This window comes from Lichenostomus cassidix, chromosome 6 (assembly GCF_008360975.1).
Source record: "Lichenostomus cassidix isolate B80296 chromosome 6, HeHo_3.0, whole genome shotgun sequence".
Classification (NCBI taxonomy): Eukaryota; Metazoa; Chordata; class Aves; order Passeriformes; family Meliphagidae; genus Lichenostomus; species Lichenostomus cassidix.
Genome location: NC_139487.1, coordinates 472,806 through 493,756, shown reverse-complemented (window position 1 = coordinate 493,756; position 20,951 = coordinate 472,806). Strand labels below are relative to the sequence as shown.

The following is a 20,951-nucleotide window of genomic DNA, read 5'->3' as shown; positions in this document are numbered from 1 at the left end:
GAGGTTGACAACTGTGAAACTTAAATGCTTGTCTGTTAGTGGGGGTGGTTTCAGAGGTGATGAGAAGCTTTTATTCCAAACTCTTTTGGGGACCATGGGAATTGGAGCCCACATCCTCAGAGGGAAGTGCAGGCTAGGCAGGACGCTGTGAAGAGGCTGATAAACCTGTAGCCCTGTGCTGTTCACAGCTGGGATGTGGTGAGTATTGACATGCTTTGTTTGCGTCAGAACTAACCCTATGTGTCTGGAAGACTAACAGCTCCTAGGCTTTCAGTGTCCTTGGTTCAAAGAGCTAAAACTTTCACTGGAATTCAGATAACATTTATCCTATGCCTGTGCAGGTGCCCAGCAGTTACCTGTAACAGTTCAGGGCCCCTTTGCTCCCCTCCCTCTGACCCCTCTGGATTTGTTATGAAGGCCCTTTATGGCTCCTCCAAATGATTGTACCAAAAACTGTCTTTGGGAAACAGTATTTCAATATCTCTCACAGTACTTGAGGTTTGGTTTGTGCCTAAATTTTCAGTGTGTCACTGGGGAATGGCCTGGGTCAAATTAAATTCCTTTGGGCTTCACCTCTTTGTGGGAGGACATTACGTGGGAATGGAAACGTGAGAGCTGATTCTTTGTAAAGGATGGGGATGGGTCTCCTTTTCTCATCAAACAATCTGCCTGGGATGAAAATTTGGTACCTAAAAATACAGGATGTGGCTTGACTGGGAATAGAAGTCCATGGGAGAATCCAGTAACTTGGATAAAACCTGGAATCATTTCACAGCCTTCCAGTTATCACTGTCCAGACAAGACCTCATCTGTGATGGTGTTGGACAAGGGGAGGGATTAACTTTTTGCTGAAAACCAGAAGTAACCACTAGGAAGAGCCTTGTGTAAAAGGCCATGCTTTATACAGTGTGGTTCATTATATTGTCCCCTGAATGTGCTGCTCTGTTTCATGCTTGAAGGACTCTGTGTGAGCAAGCCAGTGCTGCTCCTGTAGACTCTCTTCTTTATCTAAGCTATCATAATGCAGAGCGACTGGCATGGGCAGGGCTCATGTAATCCTGATAGGAAAATGGGATTTTTTTCATACCCTCTGTCATGGAACTTCACCCCTTGCTTGAGTGTGATGAAGGATTTGCTTTGCTTGGGTTATGACTCCACCTCAGCAAGCCTGGCTGGACTAAATAACCAGAGCACAGCATATTCATGCTGTGTACCCAGGGTGTCTGGACAACTGCAGCCGCAGCATTTCAGCTTCCTCCTTGATCTCACCCATAGAACTGCTGCTTAACTCTGGCTAAAGACTTTATTATATCAAGAGTGTTTGGATTGGACCCAAATTCCTATTAGCTAGATCAGGAGTATAAATAAACCTGCTGCCCAGAATGTACTGTCCTTGCCAGTGGAAGAGTCCTGGCCAATGCATGGCTCCTGTCCGGACAGTGCTGTGGTTAAAGGAGCAGCAAACTCCATGCTCTGAGCTGTCTTCACCGTGTGTGTGAGCAGTTTGGGACAGAGGTAGTGAGCGATGTCACCATTCCGGACAGCTGTCCTTGCCCTTGTGGGCCCTGGGTGGGCTGGCATGGCCCAGCTGGAGGAGAAGGGACAGCTTGAAGAAGCACCTAATGCTTCGGATCAGACAGATTGGCTGTGCCTGTCAGCCCATGGGGAGGAGGAAAGCATATGGCCAAGAGGAGCTCCAAGCCCAGAGCTGGAAGTCAGAGTGGGATGATGCTTGCCCAGCACACGTCAGCCTGCAGAGAGCACTGGCTGCTGGGCCAGGATGGGTGACAGGCTGCAGGGCAGGGCCTGGAGAAGGAGAAACAGCCCTTGCTCCAGAGACATGGTGGGATCTGAGCTACAGGTACACAGAGCAGATCTGTTAACTGGGGGAAAGAAGAGCATGTAGAGAATGACAAGAAAATGATGGCATGGCCTACGCTAGACCAAGCCTTTCCTTCCTTCTGTGCTCTTCAGCCAAACCTCTGCATGTGTTTATGAGTGTATATAATTTTTTTTTAATTATTTATTTACTTATTTATTTATCATATATCACTATTTTGTTGGCCTCCTTCAGCTGGCTTTTAACAGGTGATTTCCTGCCTTACATGTTTGAGTTGAGCTGCCGACACTGTCTGCCAGGCTGGAGGCAACATGACAGTTGGATAAAGAACTGCAAAACTAGAAAATTCACAACTTCCCATGTTCCACATGTCACATTTACCTAGATTCTCAATTAGACCAGCATGTCTGGAGTTTTGGTAGATCACTTATAAAATTGCTCATTATTTCAGAGAATTGTCTGTACCTAATTCTCTCCATGCAGGAGGATTGAATTGTGTTGCTTTGCTTGATTTTCCCTAAGGTAGTACTGAAATGTTTCCTTCAGCTACTCATTGACTGTCCTTTCCTGAAAGATGACATGGAATGGTTTGGGCTGGAAGGGACCTTAAAGTCCATCCATTCCACCCCCTGCCATGGCCCTGTGGGGACACCTTCCACTGTCCCAGGTTGCTCTAAGCCCCATCAAACCTGGCCTTGGACACTGCCAGGGATGTGGCAGCCACAGCTTCTCTGGGCACCCTGGTAATATTGCATGGGAACACCATAAAATCCATAGTGCTGGGGCTTCTCTGTCAGCAGCACGAGGGCTTTTTGACATCAGAAAGAGTCCAGGAGGTGATTTCAACACTGACACTGCTCGTGTCACACTAATCCTGGGTGCAGCAGAAGTTTGTGACTGTGACACTTTCTGTTGTGAAACTTTCTGTCTTCTGGCATGAGATCTGTTCTGCAGAGGATAGTTACTGGAAAAAATGTACAAACATCGCAGGTCATTTGTGGATGCATAAAACTGGAAAAATTGGGTGTTTGTTTTTTTTTTCAACTTGGTTTCAGTTGGAAAAGCTGGTAGGATCACTTCTTGTTACTGCTTTGTCCTTGGGGTTTCTTTGCAAAGAAAGTACTAGTCAGGTAATGACAGGGTTTTAATTAAGTAAAACAAGTTTCTGGAAAAACAACAGGCAGAGTAGCAGCCTGTAGAACTCAAACTCATAAGACTGTCTTGGTATAGAATAGTGCCAGGAGAGACATGTCTGCTCAGTGCCTTCTGGTGCTGCTCTGTAGCTTCTCTGGTGTGTGACATCAAGGATGCAGCTCAAGGCACAAGGAAAGCAGTAGCCCCTGACTTGGAGCAACAGATGTTTGCCTTTCCCTTAAGGGAAGCCCATCTGAGGGCTGGGAAGGGGGAGCAAGGACCCTTGGGCTGGTGTCACACCTTTTGTTGGGAATGAGCAGTGGCTGGGGCACAGGAGGGAAGGAGCCATGGGTTTCCAAAGGCCGCCCTGTCCCTGCCCCAGGAGTGCGTCCTGTGGTGGGATCAGGGGCTTCACAAGGAGCATGTGTTGCTCCAACCCTGCTGTGTGGGGAGAGTGTTCCTGCAGGGACAGACCCTTGGCAGGTTCAGCAGGTCCTGCTGTGCCACAGGGCTGGGTCTGCTGCTCTGTGATCCTCCTGAACAGCTCCTTATGGCAGATCCCTCTTCCCTGCACACAGACATGCAGCAAAACCTCTAGTAAAAACTGCTTGAAGGTTTTCATCCACATCTCTGCATGAAATAAGTTTACAAGATGTATATTCCTTTGCTTTTTCAGTTGGGAAAATCCTTTATTCTTCCTCTCCCTGTCCCCTGTCCCCAAGGTGTGACTGTGGACCCATTACACTTGCAAATGCCAAAGGCTTTCATTTTAGTGCTCTGAGCCTAACAGACCCTCAGTGTCAGTACATCAAACCATCCATCACACCACTACTGTGTGCAGCAAACTCAGAGCTGGCTGCACGCTCACTGTCTATAGAAACCACTAATGCAAAACCTGGAATGTCACATTGTGACTTCACCTTCAAAGGTGTTCAGGGCTCTGTGTGTCCATGCAGCCAGTGTTGCTGCCAGCAGCTTGTGAAGCAGCATAAATCACTCCTCTTTTCCTTTCACCTCCTCTCTTCTGCTCTACCAGTGGCACAAAGCGATTGTACCTTGATATAAAATGATGGGGATGGTTGGTGTGATAGCTTTATTTTTTGACACACCTGCCTGGTCACATGAAATATTCCAGTGCAGAAGATGAATGCTTGAGATTTTTCTTGGCCTGCTTTCTGGATGCTTCAGTCCACTAAAACCAGGCATCCAACTTAATTACTGCTTCGCAGTCTTCCTGCAAACAGCTTGGAGTCAGCATCTTTGCATGCTAATACAAGGTGGGAGAACAAGTCCAAAATAGACTGTGCTGCATTTTTGTGTGCCCAGTGCTGATGGTTGGAGCTGCACATCGGGTGACATCCCACTGATCTTTATGTTCCCAAAAGCATTTGCCCAATGTGCCCAGGGACTGCATTTGGAGACACCTAGATCTGTGCTGCCATCCGTGGCCTCTCTCCATCCACACTCTGCTCCCAGGCGTATTTTTTGGAAATGCCAGCAGGCCATACATGGTGCTGTTTCTAACTGCACCTGCGCTGTGCCGATGCCCAGGAATGCGATCGGCTTTCGGGAGCTGTAACTTCAGCTGCTGGGGGAGATTGGATCCACCCAAGGGTTTAGCAGCTCCCTTGGGAGCACAGTGAGCTGCTCCCAGGGCTGAGGGTCTCCAGGCCCCAGCTGGAGTGCTGGTTGTGGTGGCCAAGCATGCCCACGGTGGGCAGGGCAGGTGGCTGTCCCACGGCAGTGTCACCAACCCACAGTCTGTAGGGTCTGCACAGGATCAGGGGCTGTGCCAGAGTCTCAGGGCAATGGATGGGAGAAATGTCTGCACAAAGAACCTGGAAACTGGTTTCTCTGAAAATTTTGACAAATAATGTAAAAACAAAATTTCTGTATGTTTTCCTGAATTACATTTATTTGTTTACTTGTTTGGTTTTCGAACTCAAGTGGAGGTGTCCAAATTCTCTTTTTCCCAGCAAGCATGGAGAGCACCTGAGGGAATTCTCTGGCCTCCCAGGCAGGGCTTGGAGCTCATCCTGCTTCCTTGGTACTTAAGCAGGTATTTGTGCAGTATGGAGCACCTTCAAGGTGCACTTACAGGAAGGCTACTCTGGGCCAAAAAGTAATAGAGGATTTTGCCAAACCTGTCAGCAGCTGTGTGTAGGGAAGGGTACCTGTGCTCTGCAGGTGGGGAATGAACAGGATCTTCTCACAGCAGCCATGCGTTGCTTACATGCAGCTGCTTGGCTCGTGGGGCCTGGTGACACAACAGGGTGACACAAACTGTGGAACCACAGAAGGTTTTGAGTTGGAAGGGAGCTTAAAGATCATTTTGTTCCACTCCCCTGCCGTGGCCAGGGACACCTTCCACTAGACCAGGTTGCTCCAAGCTCCATCCAGCCTGGTGTTGAATATTTGAATATTTCCCATTTTCACGTTCAGGTGTGAAAGGTAGGACTTGGATCCCAGAAATTGGTGTGAATGCTCTTAGTGTTGAAAAACATACAAGCTGTTGTTATTCAGCCTCAACATGTTCTGTTTTATCCCTCAGTCCCTGTCAGTGGTGCTGGGATCAAGGTGAGCAGGGCTGTGTGAGCTGAGTGACAAGCTCTGCTCCTGACTGTAAAAGATGTACCAAGCTGCTCACCTGTGTGCTGCACACTAGATGAGGAGGAGTGGAGGTGTGGTGGTTTTGGCTGGGCTAGAGTTAACTTTCTTCACAGTGACTGATTTGGTTCTGTGTTTTGGATTTGTGCTGAACACAGGGTTGTTAATATAGAGATGGTTTTGTTATTGCTGAACAGGGCTTGCACAGAGCCACAGCCTTTCCTGCCCCCTGTACAGCTATGCTGGGGAGGAGTCTGGAGGTGTGTGGGAGGTTGGGGGGGGACACAGCCAGGACAGGTGATCCCAACTGACCCAGGGCATATTCCAGTCCATATGACATCATACTCAGTGTATAAAGTGGGGGGGAGAAGGAGGAAGGGGGAACATTTGGAGTGATGGCATTTGTTTTCCCAAGTCACAGTCAGATGTGACAGGGCCCTGTGCTCCTGGAGGTGGCTGAACACCTGCCTGACCATGGAAGCAGGCATTTAGTTTCCTGTTTGGCTTTGCTTATGTGCACAGCTTTTGCTTTCCCTCTTAACTTGTCTGTCTCGACTCATGAGCTCTTCAGCTTTTGTCCTTCCAGTTCTCTCCCCAGTCCTGCTGGTGGGGGAGTGAGTGAGGTGCTGTGAGGTTCTTGGCTGCTGGATGGGGTTATACCACCACAGGGGGCCTGGTTTATTTTATTTAAGTCTCCTTGCTGCAGCTGTTGGTGTACTGTCTCTACCTGTACAGACCACATGGGCTCTGCATTAGCCAGATCATGAACTCTGCACATCCTGAGATTATGTGCAGCTGAAATAGGTTTGTGTCCAGCAGCAAGGACACAGATGGGGCTTAATACCTCAGCTCCTGGAGGGCTCGTGCTCTTCATATCCACAGCCCTGTGCCCCAAGTGTGCAGCTCTTCAGTCAGCTGTGAGTGCTCTCTTGCTTCTCCTGGTGCTTTCTCTGCAGGAGCAGGAGCAGCAGGCCCCTGCCATGTGCTTGGGTGACATGTGCAATGTCCCTGTGGTGTGTGAGGGCTGTGGCTGTTTCTCCTGCCTGCCCCAAGGTGCCCATGGGCAGCAGAGTGCACCCATCCCTGCAGGTGCAGCGTGAGGTGAAGGTGCCTGTGCAGGTGAATGTGACCTCAGAGTGAGAGGGTCACAGTGACAGAGCTCCTGGTGTCAGAGCTGTTCCCACTCAGCCCTGTTTGCTGCCCTGCATTGGCCATGTCCTCATGGCCTGGTCACTGCCTGTGTCTCTGGAAGGGAGGAGCTGGGCAGGTTTTAATGAAGGCTCTTCTCATTAAGCTGATGAATTTCTGAAGGAGTGAGTGCCTTCACTGATGTACCAGTTCCTGTTTCATCTGCATTAGTCCGTGCCAGAGCAGGATTGGCCAGCCTGGGTTTCTTTATAAAGCACGTTTCCTGTGTGCTCTCTGCAGCTGAAGAAATGAATTGTAGCAAATTACTAGTTTGACTTCTCTTGGGAGTGATGACTTGCTCTGTTTTGATGCAACCCAATAACCTGAGCCATTTCTTCACATTGAAAACAGTCCTTTTCAAAGGCAGAAACCCATAATGCAGGATTTGTCATAAGGATGTTTGGATGAGGGAGTTCAAGAACTCCAGTGTTGGAGAATGTAGCTGCCAGCCTGCTCAAGTCAGCTGGATTCTGCTGCCTGGAGAGCTGGAGATGATTCCAAAACCCCATCCAGTGGGCCAGAGATGGTTGGAGCTGCCAATCATCCCAGCTGCCACCCAGTCCCTCCTGCTACAGGAGGTGGCATGGGAAGGAAGGACTGTACCAGTCTGCTGCTAGCAGCAGCCTCTCTGCACTCCTCCCAAGGAGAGATGGCTGCAGGAAGACTGATTTGGTGATGCTCAATTACAGCTTGCTGTTAATTGCTTTATGATTGGAAAATAATCCTCAAAATAAGCTGCTTGAACACACTTGGGGTGCAGCAACCTCCAAAGATAAATTGTCTTCTGCATTCTGCTGCTGCTGTTAAATCTGGATTTGTGAATGGCTTTATTTGATCCCAAACTTCATTTCTTAAATTATGAACAAGCTCTTGGCTTCAGGAGAGCTTTCCTGGCTCTCCTTTGGACACCCAGCTTAGCGCCCAGGCTGTCCTGAGTCAGCCTGCATGTGTTGTGTTAGTTCCTCACAAGTGCACTGAGGCAGCAGCCATGTCTGGAACATGGGGCTTCAGTTATTGCTCTGTGTTGGAAGTGGTTTTTTAAACACAAATTTGTGAAGTTTTCCAGGGCTGAAGTGAGAGTGTAGGAGGGGCTGTCACTGTGCAGCTCCTCTTGGACACATGAAAACTCCTGCATGTGTAAGACACCAGAGCTCTCTCGTGGAGTGGCTGTGCCCCTCAAGCCCAGCTGCAGACAGGGACCCAAGCTGGATGCTGAGGTTCCAGCATTCCAAGCCAAGGAGCATCCAGCTGTTCTAAAGCAGTTTGCTCTGTTGCTGGTAGCCCCAGCTTTCTCCTGCCACTGGACAGAATTCCTGCTGTTTGCCCTCAGGTAGTTCCCAAAGCAGCTGAGGTTTGGCCTCAATCCCTGTCCCCATGGAGGAGCCCCATCTGCCCTGGCAATGGCAGGACCCTTCCCTCACACCTTCTGGTGTGATTCTTTCTTCCTCCAAGTGGGAAGTCCCAAAGAATGCCAAGGACTTGCTGTTAGCTCCTCAGGCAGGAAATGCATTTTTTCCTGTTTAGACAAGATCTCTCTCTGTAATCTGTCTCTGAAGGGTCAGTGCTTTCAAAGCCTCTTGAGGGATATTATTCCAGTTCCCTGGGCCTCAGGAAGGCTTTCCTAGGTGTAAGGTGATAAACCTGCAAGTGAGTTTGTTGAGTGCTCTTGAAAGTCTCTCTGTTCATCAGAAGACAAATTAATAAATTCTTCTGCATAAATATGAATTTATACTCTGTTGACTGCAGGTAGTATAGCCCTGAGGCGAGACCTCCCAGTTTCTCCTAAATAAGTGTATGAAACTTTTTTGCACCCCTTCTCTGGAATATAGCTTTTGGGACAGATGTTCCTGGTGTATTGAATCAGCTCTTTGCATTCTCCATTGTGCAGGCAATGCTGAGGATCATTCTGGATGCTGAGTCTGAGCGATCAGTGTCACTTTGGGTCCCCTGCCTGCAGAAGCAGTGCTGCTGCCATGTCAGCAGCTTTGGGGATGTGATCCTCTTCCTGTGTTTGGTGTTCTTGGTTCATTTGCTCTGTAAGTCACAAACCTCAGCTGGGGGTGGTTTGAAGGTTTTTGATCTACTCCTCCAAAGTGTCAGTGCTGTGTGTCAGAAGCACAGATCCGAGCTGGTGTCTCCTGCAGTTCCAACTCAGCTGGAGTTGGTGTGGTTGATGTGGCACAGATTTAGGCTGGTCATGTTCCTGGGCTGTTGGAACTGCATTGCTTGGAAGCGAGGAGCAGTGATGTTTCTACAGCTGGTCAGTGTGACTGGAGGTCTCTGCCATTCCTCTCACGTGGTTCTGTATCACTGAATTGTTCCACATGTCTTCTGGTTTCTTCACTTGAAGGCAAACGGATCCTCCTCCCCTTGAACTTTTCCAGGGCTTCCCCCCTGTAACCTGCCTTACAGTGCCCTCCTGCATTCAGTACAGGTGAGCACTTCCCTAGCTTTTGCCAGGTATGTTGTCTTCCAGGAGCTCCATCTTTCCCAGGTCATCAGCCCTGAGCCCAGGGGACTGGTAGATGTTGCAAGGGCCAGTGACAGCCGTGTGGCACATGAGGCTGGGGAGGGATGCTGGCTGTCCCAAGGGCCCTGAGGTGCCACGTCGTTCTGTGGGGCAGGGCAGGGCAGGGGAGCCTGTGGGGGACCTGCAGGGCAGCAGAGCCAGGGAATGGCTGCTCTGCCTTGCCATGCGCTGGGGTTGAGCACTTGCAGGTACTTAGAAAAGCTTCTGTACGGCTGCTCTCGAGGGGAGAATAATCCTATTTTGTAGATTGTGTTCAGAAAGTGGAGGCAGATGTTCCTCACGTGGCGCGCTCTGTGGAGACTTGTGGCGGATTAACCTACAGTAACCCATCCAAACAGGGACTTCAGGGTCCTTAAGCCAGACTGAAGATTTATCATCATCACTGAAATTCATATCATGTCGGTCTTGGGGAAAATCCCTACTCTTACCTTGGGTTTGTTAACCTGACAACTTTTTTCCCAAGCTGCAGCCGCTGCTGGTTGTGCCTGCTGGGCCAGCTGGGAGCAGGAGGATTCCTGACTATATTTAGAGGGAATCCAGAGCGTGTGCCTTGCCACTCACGCCGGTCCGTCACAGTAACCTCTCCCTCTCTGGCTTTCTTCAAGGTAACAGAAGACGAGCACAGCTGTTCTCCTAGAGGGTCACCGAGTCTGTCCCACCCTGCCGTGCTCCCAGGAGAACCGGGAGGCTGCCGTGCGCACGGCACAAGGATGAGGCTCCTGGCCAGAGTGCTCCGCGTGCCTCCCGGGACAGGTGACAGGCACTGGGACACGGAGCTGGGAGGCTCTTCTGGCGTGAGGCAGGAAAAGCTTGAGGATATCTTATCCTAGAATGAGAATTTGACCAGTCGGACGGCAATGAACTAGGAGAACAGCAAAAACCACAACTCGGAATGTATTTATTACTTAAAAGTTAGCTATTCTTGATAAAATCCCCCAGATTATTGCTGCTGCTTATTTTACTTACAGATTTCACACACTCGTTAATTTTAAAGCTACCGAACTTTTATTCAATACTGTACTCTGAGAAATGTAATTGGGTCAGGACATGCAATAGAATGAAATCATTATAGTGTCTTAAGTACAATGGACTCACTTTGTGTCTATTAAACCTTGGAAGATGTGCAACACACAGCGATGTGGCTCTCATTGCATGCTAAAGCTTTCTCACGTTGTTTACTGCAGAGCAGAGAGAATCAGTGATTTCAGGCACACGAACAAGCAGTGCTGGTGACTTGGATGGCTTTGGGTTTTATGTCTGTGCTTTCCAAAGTCGCCTGGAGGAGCAGCACAGCCTGGGCCTGCCCATGCTGTGTGCACAGGCTGAGTGCTGAGCTTGGCTCCAGCCAGGGAGGGAATCCATGTTCTGAACTGAACATGAGCATGACCTTGTGTGCTCACAGCAAGTCAGTGAGTGTGATTTAAGGTCAGTTGAACATGTTGTTGGGTATGATTCTCTCCTTACCCACAACCAAGAGGTGATGCACAGTTCTAAACAAGCAAACCAACAGCTTATTTGCCAAATTCAAACAGTTCACAAACCAAAGTGGCATATGGACAGGACTTTGGAACTGTATCATCTGAATTTTTGGGTTTGCATTAGACTAGCCTTTCCTTGGATTCCCTCAGTGCAGAAACATTAATTTGGGGTGATCTGTTGCCTCTGGTGCTAGAGAAAACAGTTCAGAGTGTCCCTGCTCAGTAAAGCATTGTTTGGCTGTCAGAGGTTGCCTTGGAGCTGCAAGATCTCTGCTCTGATCCCACTTCCTGTCAGCTGGATCTGCTGCAGCAAGCACAGGGATGAACTCTCGCTGAGTTACAGCGAGTGGGTCGGAAATCACCCAGGCTCCTATTCTCCTGGTTTGTGCTGGTTCACACTGTGGTCTCTGAACGTCAGCAAGAGAGGTCAGAGCTTCCCCTTTCAGCAGCAAAGTGTCACAAGGAGAGCTCAGCACCAAAACCCTTCTGCTGAGTCTCAGTCCAGGACTCACTGGGTGAAATCTGCCTCCCTTAGAACAGCAGGAAGGCTGTGGTGTGGAACATGGAATGCTGAACCAGGACAGCTGTTTCCCGAGCCCCATTTTGGTCACCTCTGCAAACAAACCAATGAGCTTCCTGTTTTCCAAAAATAAGTGCAAGAAGGACAGCAGTATATAGCAGTTCGTGCACCTTGTGTGAAGCCTTTGTGCAGTGGCTGTTTACCCAGGCGCCCTGGGCCTGTCCCAGGCTGGCAGAGGTGCTCCTGTGCTGGGAGTGCTCCTGCTCCGGGAGGAACAGCTCTGCCTTTCTTAGCTCCTGCCTGTCTGGCCTCAGGGCCTCTTTGTGAGGTTTTTTCTAGCATCTTCTCAAGCTAGGCCTGGGCTGAGCTGATGGCTGTGAGGTGGTTTTTGTGTTTTCTGCTCACACAGTTGTGCATTGTACAAAATCCCTGCCTAAAAGTGCTGCCAAGTGTTTGGCTGTAGCATTACAGCAGTGAGCTGTGGGGAGGTACAAGCAGCCTTCTGTTCACTTAAAAAATAAAAAAAGGCAAACAAAAATAACCAGGACCCTACTCCCAGGAAAAGTACTTGTCTGCTCCTGTCTCTGCTGAAGGGCTGCTCCATCCCATGTGTGGAAAGGCTGCTCCAAGGCTGAAGGAGATGCCAAGGACAGGTGAGTGCTGACCACGTTCCTGAGCAGGCAGCCCATGGCACTGGGGTCCCATGAGCAGGCAGGAGCATTCTTCAGAGCAGCTGTTCAGTCTCTGCTGGGTGTGAGGGAATTGTGATACCTCACATGTGCCACTGCTTTTCTCTAGGCTTGGGTCATGAGATGTGCTGGGAGGTTTTGCTCAGGTCCTGTGTCCATCCTGTAATGCTGGAGTGCTCCCCAGGGTGGAGTTCAGAGAATGTCCAGTTTTTCCCCACTGTCTCTGCAGTGAAGCCCCTGGTGCACATCAGCCCTGCCAGCTGTGTGACAGGACAGTGAGACCTGCAGCTCTGCCCCAGTCGATTAGCACTGGCAGCTCATGCCCTCTCAGCAGCAGTTCTGCCCCTCGGGGCTGATGGAGGAGTTCCTGTGTCCATGACAGAAACCTTCCCTGCCCTCCCTTGCAGCCTGCTGTGTCCAGGCAGGGCTCCTGCTCTCCTTGCACCTGGGTGTGTGACATTCCTGACGTTGCTGTGCCCTGTGGAGAGCAAACAATGGGCTCTCACTGCCCCAGGCTGCTGTGAGAGGTGAGGGGAAATGTCAGTGTCAGCAGGCAGGAGGTTCCAGAGCAGTTCTGCCGCCCTTTGTGCCAGGGGGTGGGCAGGGACTCTCCAGGGAGCACTGAAAGTTGGTGTGACAGGTCTCCTTGTTTCACCTGTGCCCTTTGTGATGCCCAGTGGTCTGACAGGTGTCTGTCTGTCTGTCTGTCCTGACACCAGCTTCAGGAATGAAACAGAGGAGTGACATTCCAGTGCTGCAGGTGAGTCACTGGATTTTTGCCACTTTACTAAGAACTGCCACAGCAAGTTCCAGTAAAAACATGGTAATAGAGAAGATGGTTCTTGGGAGGCAGCTGAGTGCATGGGACACAGGTCCTGCTCAGAATCAGCAGCTCAGTGCCAGAGGAGGGTTAAACCCCAGCCTTACATCGCATCAAACCTCTCCTCTTACCCTCCTCTCTTCACCAAGGTGCCTCTTGCTGTCCCTTGGGAAGACCCCACACCTCCCTAAAACACTTCATACAGCAAACAGCCTTAAAAATAAGAACAAGTGTGTTTTGGGAGCAGTGTCCTGGCTCTCAGGGGCACAAGCAGCTCTGCAGCTGGAGCTGGACACTGCTGCATACAGCAGGGCTCCTCCAGACCTCACTTCTGCAGCATCAGCACTGCAGTTTCCCAGGCTTTCCCACTGACCTGAGGTCAATGTTTCTCATAATCTGAGTTTGTGACATTTCAGTTTTCTTCCTACCCCAGTCCTGAATTGGGGAAGACCCATTTGAAAGTGCACAGGATGAGAATGCATTTCCTGAAGAACTCTGCTGCTCACGAGGCTGTGTTGGGAGAGGTGGTGCAGTGGTGAATGCCTGGGTTCATCATTCTGACTGTTCCTCACTTCTCCTTCCCTAACTGAGCCATGGGGAGCAATGTCAGCATCTCACACGTTTAGCCCAAGGCCCTCACTGAGCCCTCCAAGCACATCTGTGCTGGGGTTGCCAGGGCAGGCAGGTTGTGTGAGGACAGACAAAGCAGCTCCCTGCTGGCTCAGTCCCGTGCTGAGGACTGAAGGGAAGGCAGAGCAGCTCCACTGGGCCATCCAGGAAACCAGAGTAAGCCAAATCTCCTTCTCTGGTCGGGCACAGCCCATGAGAGCAGCATCCCCCCATGGCCTGCAGTCCCTGCTGGCCCCATCTGGTTTCCATGGGGTTTCAAATCACTGCCTCTGGGAAAAATTGTCCTCACAGAGAATGTGCTGGATTTTAGCAGCAGTTTTGCATTGATCTGTCCTCCTGGCCTAGCTGCAGCTTCACTGCAGTAATCTGTCCTGAGGCTGAAGTGTTCCTTCATCAGGAAATTGAGCTTTAAATGTGAAAATAGCTTTATCCTGGCAAAAGAAATACCTGCTCTTCTGGAATGTGGGAATTTTCTTATTTTACTAGCTCTTCAGATCATATACTGTCCATTTTTTTTATTCCTGCCTGCAGCAGAGGACTTCCAAGCAGCCTCAGTGTGGTTTTTCTGTCTCAGGATTTATGGCTCTGCTCCCTCTGTTAGACCAGGGAGCAACCTCAAGGAGCACATTACTGTGCCTCCAGCCTGAGCTCTGGCAGCACAGGACAGACTAGCCTGGGCACAGGGAATGGCTGAGCATGGCAGGGAATGGGTGAGGCATGGGTGCCCAGCTCTCCAGGGTGGCTCAAGCAAGCACCATTAAAGAGAAGTTGGCTTTAACCCAATCAAACCTCTGTCATGTATGGAAAATATTTCCTTTCTCCCAAACTTTTTTTTTTTTTTAGTGCATCTTATAAAACACAAAGTTGGGCAAGTTGTTTTTAAAGCAGATTTCTGAGGAAAAGCACACAAACTGCAAGCTGGTTTGCATTAGACACCAAAACCTGGAGCATTTGGCTTTGATAACTGAGGCCCAACGTGGCTTGAAGCAGAATGTAGCTGAAACAGGGAATGCTGAGGGCAGCTGAACTGCCTGTGGAGCAGACCCTTCTGCTGGCTGCAGGCAGGGAAAGCTGGTTTTCCTCGCTGCAAGTCCTTGGTGCCGATGGAGTAGCGCTGAAGGCTCACCTGCAGTGGATGGAGGTGGCACAGGGGACAAAGCACTGATCCCGAGGGGCACAGGAGCCTGGCTTGGGGGGAGCAGTGGGAATGGCTGTGCCAGGGCTGGAGCTGCTGGCAGAGACCATCCCTCCGTGTCCAGCCTGGAGCAGGGAAACCATCTGGGGCCAAATCCCCCAAAATACAGCATCTTTTGTGTGCTATATGCCCCCCCTGGGTGCAGGGGTGTCCCGGGGGCGGCCGGGTGAGGCAGGGGACACTCTGGCACACCCTCGGCTGGAATGGGGCTGAGTGCTGCTGCTGGCAAACGCTGCGTGCAGATGGTGACACCAGGTCACTCGGGTCACACGTGGTGGCTGATGGAGGTGAAGGTGGCTCTCCTGGTGGGGAGGAGAGCAGAGGGGCTGGGCAGGGGAGCACTGCTCCGGGGGAGCTGCAGTGATGGGGTCGGAGCCCTGCAGCCCCACACAAGCACAGGGGAGCAGCTCAGGAGCACGTTTGCTCCAGAGTGGAAACTCAGCCTGGTTTTGTGGCTCCTGCCGGCGTGGGGTGGGGATGGGGATCCTGCCTGCTTTCATTCTGCCGATGACTCTTCCCCCACCCCATCATTTTGCTCCACGGCGTCGTTCGCAGGAGCTGTAATGGTTCTGCATGGCTTTAATTTGCTGCTGGGTGTGAGCTAATGAGCGGTTGGGGATCAGGCTCTGCTGGTCGGAGTGCTGTCACCGCCTGCTCCCGCCTGGACCTGCTGCCACCCGGCACCGCGGCTCTGCCTCGGAACAGCAGGACAGTCCTGGCTAGGCAGGTGACCAGTGATGCTATTGACACAAAGGCATCGCAGGCACCAACATCTGCATCAGTGAGGTTTGAATAAGAATCCTCATGTTACTGCAGCCTCTCCAAACCCTAATTATTTATAATTTCCACAGTTGAACCTCTGTTGCTAAAGAAAAATTGAATTTTCCCAGCGGCGTGGAGGCTTGGCTGATGAGTCACAGTGCTTCGTTTGCTAATCTTAGACCTGCTGTGAATTACTCACTGGCTGCTGATACAGAGTGGGCTGAGAAAATACTCATTTGGAGTGGATAATTTTGGAATTTGGGTCTCTTCCCTGGCAGGAGAGGGTGTGAGTGTGCAGAGGTTCACAGCCCTCATGTAGGTGCATGCTGGTCTCCCAAAGGGGTCTTAACACATTAAAAACTCAGAGCTTGTGCTGCTTTCTTGAGTCAGATTCACAGATGAATTTCAGTGTGTGAGGACATTTTAAATTTGGGCATAGTGTGAGTGGGTGGTGAATTAGATGGGTCATGCAGTTGGGGTGATGGCCCTGGTGAGAGGGGCTTGGGGAGGACAGGGTTTGTGTTGGCAACATTAATGTTGGAGTTTGTAATGGGGAAGCACAGAAGTGAGTTTGGGGTGGAATTCTCAGGGGTGTCTCATGCAGAGCCAGGAGATGCACTCGATGATCCCTGTGGGTCACATCCAGTGCAGGAGATCCCATGAACTCTGTACTTTTCAGCTTTTCTCTGGAGACGATGTTCTCTTCTGAGGCCCCCCCAAAAAGGTGTCTGAGGAAGCAAGATCACACATGTTCTCTGTGAAAAGTCCATGTTCCCCCTAGTTCATGAAGAGATCATGAACCCAAAATCCCTGAGTGCTCCCTGGCCAGGTACATGTCCCTGTGGGCATCACCCACCAGGCCCTGGCAGCCACTGAGCGGTGCCCATGGGCAGCTGTCAAACTGCACGACCTTGCAGGACCTTTGGGGATGGTGGGAGGCATTTCCTGGGGGAGCTGCAGGGAATTACTCCTTCTGCTATAATGATTTTTATCTTTCTTTTTATTATGGCTTGTGTGTGTGCACCGAAAATTCTATCAACAGTTTCCCAAGGGGTTGTTGCCACTGTGGCTTGAACTAACAAAGTTTATTACAATACACAGGTAATTTTTCTCCCTGGTGCCAGACGCTGTCAGCTGCTGATTTGTGCTGCCAGCTCGGCCTCGGGGGATGGTCCCTGACACATGAAACGGCTCTTGGTATGATAATTGCAGCAATTTCAAGAAACAGGAGTAGGGGTCTGGGCAGGAATTGCCTTTGGGAACATCTGTTTCACCTTTCTGTCTGTGACCTCTTTCTGAAAGCATCTTTTAAATTGGAAAAAAAAGCTTGTGCAGTATAACCCAGTCCTTGGAGTGACTCAGAAATGCCTGTAAGAGCAACACAAGTCCATCTTCTCCTGTGCAAATGGAGGGAAAAGGGTTTTCATTGGAATGGGCTGCCCAGGGAGGTTCAGAGTCCCCATCCCTGGAGGTGTGCAAGGAAGGACTGGATATGGCACTGGTTGTGGATAGACCCCCTGTGCCCCAGCCCTGTAGGGTCACAGCAATGTGCAGCCCTGTGTGGGGACAAAACCAGCAGCTCCTAGACACAAACCTGCCTCTCCTGCCCCTCCTTCCTGCAGGCTGCAGAAGGCCCTGGAGGAAAGCTGGTGCTCTAAACCTGTTCCATCACATCGTTCTCTGTGCTGTGCCCCCCTGGCCTGGGTAGGGTCTGTGCCAGGGACCTGCTGCTGTCACCTGGGCAGCTTTACATCCCAGTTTAATTCATCTTTGTTCCAAGGTTAAACTGTTCTTCCTGTGGCAGATGTTAATTTTCAGCTGTAATTACTGGGTTCCCCACCCCCCCACTACAGATACTGGGGCTGAGTGATGAGCAGCAGCTCAGAGCAGCTCCTTGCACGGTGGTGATGGACACTCTTCCTTGCTGCTGCCACCAGCGTTTCCTCTATTAGGAACCACCAATGTCTCTCTGGGAAGTGTGGTGCAGCATTCTGTTTAGAAAAGCATTTTTTGTGCAGGGCTTTGGGCTTTTCCCTTTGCTGCAAGTCAGCAAACAAAACTGTTGTTTACCAGTGCTGCCCTTGCAAAACAGGACCTGTAGCCCTCTGCATGGGGTACAAGTGGCTGTGGCCAAAAGCCAGGGCCTCCATCCTTTGGGAATTTAGGGGTGCAGCAATCATTCCTTCTAGAAGCACTTTGCATCTGCTGCAGTAGGAAAACCCAGGCACATTTCATGCCCGAATGGGTTGCCCAGACTGCTGTTCCTGCTGGTTTGGGTTGAAAGCTGAGTGGGGAAGGTGCAGTGCTCTGGGCAGGGAATACACAGCCAGAGCCTCATCTCCAGCTCAGCCAGACCTCCCCAGCCCTGTCGCACTGCTCAGGGCCACAGGGAGCTGTCACAGCTGGATGGAGTGAGCCCAGGGCAGGAGGGACACGGCAGGGAAGTGCAGCAGCCATGGTGCCAGGAGGGGAAGGGCTGGGACTGACAGGAACCCAAGGTGCAGCCTGCTCTGCAGCCGACCATAAAGAGAAGTGAGGTCATGCCGAGACACATCCCTGACCAATTGTGCTGTCTTCCTGTCTAGAAAATATGTTCTTACTGCTCCCATCCGCTGTTGGGGCTGCCAGGAGCGTTATCCCTGGTGCCAGCACAGGTCCCAGCCATGCCCTCCCTCTGTGCTGGGGCTGGCACAGAGCTCACAGGAAGCATGGAGAGCTCAGCTCAGAGCCTCAGCTCTCACCAGAGTCACAGCAGCTTTGGGGCTGTCACATCACACAGGGACTATGTCATATCACATCCACAGCAAAAAAGTGCTGCTAAACTTCAGAAGGGATCTCTTAGAAACTTACTTGTCCCTGAGAGATTGAAAGCAACTCTGCAGTACTGCAAATATTAACGTCTACATTGGCAACATATCCTTATCTCACGGAATTGCTTCAAAATACAGCAGTGAACCGTCGCATTCCTAATGTCTTGGGGAGGAAGTGCCACTTAGGTCAACAAACATTTGTTTGCAGGAGAGCTGAAAAGCAGACAAACACAGGGAGCCTGATATTCCAGTGACTCGCATCTCTGACTGAAATGCAATAAATGAACTGTTTATCCACCAGAAATTGGGGATTTCAGACATTTTGGTTTGGCCTTTCAATTGCACATGTTAGGCCTTGTTAACTAAATCCAAGCTCTGGCAATAATTTGTCACTGCTGTTTGCAGTGCTCTCTGGTAGAGTGTTCCAGTCGGGTCCTGCCCTGGGAAGCCCAGCACCATCGGGCTGCATCTCACCCCAGAGGACATCCTGACAGGTGGAGGGACAGAAAAAGGGAGCTGGAGAGGCTGAGGGCAGCAGGAGAAAGAGTCTGTGCTTCTCCAGGGAGGAGGCCAAATGGTGGGGTGTCCTCAGAGCCACCACAGCCACGTGGTGGCCGCTGTCCCCTCACCGAGGGCTGGCTCACGTGCTGTGGGCAGGGACACAGGGGTGACAGTCTGGGCAGGCAATGGGCAGAGATTGCTGTGAGGCCAGGTCTGTGCTCTCCATGGCAGCATCCAGCTCCTGACCCCGAGGGACTGAAGGGCAGCATGAGGCCAGGGAGAAGCTCTGCTGCATCTTTCCATGGAGCTGATGGATGTTCCCGTGCCTGGTGCAGGGTGGGTGGATGCAGCAGCCTGGCATGACAGGACCATCATGCTGTATTGTTCTCAGTCAGGTGACAGTGGTGTGACCTGGGTGCCTTTCCCTGTGCTGAGTCCCACATGAGCCCAGCTCGGGCTCCATGCTGCTGCTGTTTTTGCTTAGCTGCTGGTAATTATATATATTTTATCAGGCAGCTCTTTCTGGTCTGTTTGAGGCTCCTTGTGTAGTAAGACAGAAGGCTTGAAGGCAGAGCAGCAAATCCATGCATTGTACTGAAGACCTTTCTAAATAAATCAAGTTTTTAGGCATAGCCCCCAAGAAGATCCTCCGGAGCCAATGGAAATTCCCCCTCTCCATGCATGGCCAAGCTGGGCTGGTTCTGGGAGGAGCTGCCAAACCCAGAATAGATTCTGTTCCTCAGGATCTTTAACACTGTCTGATGGGCAGTGCCTCTGATAAAGGACAGGCATGTTTGCTTATGGGAATGAAATCCCATTCCTGCTGTGGAGGGAGCACTCAGAGTGCAAACATTCCCTGGAGGAGGATGCTCTTGGCCCCTCACTCAGCTCCTGTGCTGGTTTCCATCCCAGTTTTTCAGGGTGGGACATTACTCTGGGGTATAGGAGTTGTTTCCTATGGCAATATTTTGGATTTCCAGTGCTGCATGGAGAACTGCTAGTCTCGTTATCTCAGGAAGCTCAAATGATTGAAAGGCTTATGCCCCAGCTAGGATGCAATGAGCACTTGCCTCAGCTCCCGTCGGCAGCTCAGTCCCATGTCCCCATGGCACAGCCCTGGCAGGGACAGCCGTGCTGCCAGCTCAGCTCAGGCCCTCTGCACGGAGCTGCCCAGGGCTGAGACATTCTTCAGAGCTGTCCCCCATCGTTCCAGCATGGAGGTGCTGAAAAACAAGTGAGCTTCAACACCACAGGCTTGTGGGATTGGTGATTAAATAATGCACATTTGGGTTTTATATGCCCTCCGAGTTTCCCTTTCCAGAGTCAAGTCTCTGTCCCTTCTCAGACATGAAGATGGGAAGTGAATATCTCTTTGAGAAACGGGTTTTTGCTGGGTGATTTTGTTGTGGGTGCCAAGACTAAGGGGAAGAATTCAGTGAGAAGTTGGAATTATGAGCATCAGCAGTGCTGTTTTGAGGGGTGAGCAGGAAGGGACTTAGGCAATGCTGGAAGGAGCTGTGCTGCAGAAATCCAGCGTGTGTTGTCTGCTGAAGCTCCTAGGCGTGCAGGGAGGGCAGGGGACCCTCGGGGTGCTCGGGTGGGCTCCCCTCGATCCTGGGATGTCTTTGTGGGATCCAAATGAAGGCGGCAGGGACTCCCTTCCCGGGGCTGTAGGTGGGACATGCCCGGTGCGGGGTGCAGGTCAGGCTCCACTGCCAACCTGCGGCCGCTGGAAACCTGACACTTCCTGCAGAGAGGGGATTAGGCGGAGAACTAAATATAGCCGCTGTTGCTTGGGCAGCACGGTAAATGGATAGCTGGAGCGGCTGCTCCACGTGCAGCCTGCCCGCTCCTCCGGGGCTCTCGGCGGCAGCGGCAGGGAAACCCCGCTGGAAGCGTGCGGGCTGCCGGCAGCAGCGACACACATGGAGCTCTCGTAAATCACCGCGCCTGGGGACAGCAGCACCGCCAATAAATCAGGGCCCAAAGGAGCTGCTGGGAGGCTGCTTGCCGCAGGGAGCTGCGGGCCCTGCCCCTGTCGGGATGCGCTCAGCACCCATGGGTGCTCCGCTCAGCCGGCCGGATGGGCAGCAGCGGCCACTGCCTTCGCTCTGGGGTGATCCTCCCGTCATCTGGACAGGGACAGTATATGCCTCTGTCGTTTCGGGAATTAACAAATGAGGCTGGCAGCTGGCTGTGCTCCAGGCCAGCTGCGAGCTCGACCTTGGTCCCAAAACTTTCAGAGGT

General features: G+C 51.3%; 1 protein-coding gene across 2 annotated transcripts in view; it reads left to right on the top strand.

Moving 5' to 3' along the window:
- Positions 1–20,951, top strand: part of PWWP2B (PWWP domain containing 2B) — a 39,984-nt gene that overhangs the window by 7,115 nt on the left and 11,918 nt on the right. Inside the window, exon 3 of one of the 2 annotated variants that reach the window (XM_085064540.1) lies at positions 9,905–10,430. The exons of the other annotated variant lie outside the window; for it this stretch is intronic. The gene's annotated coding sequence lies outside the window, so the exon portion shown is untranslated. Of the gene's footprint in view, positions 1–9,904; positions 10,431–20,951 lie in introns of those variants that run through there. 2 annotated transcript variants of the gene reach the window in all.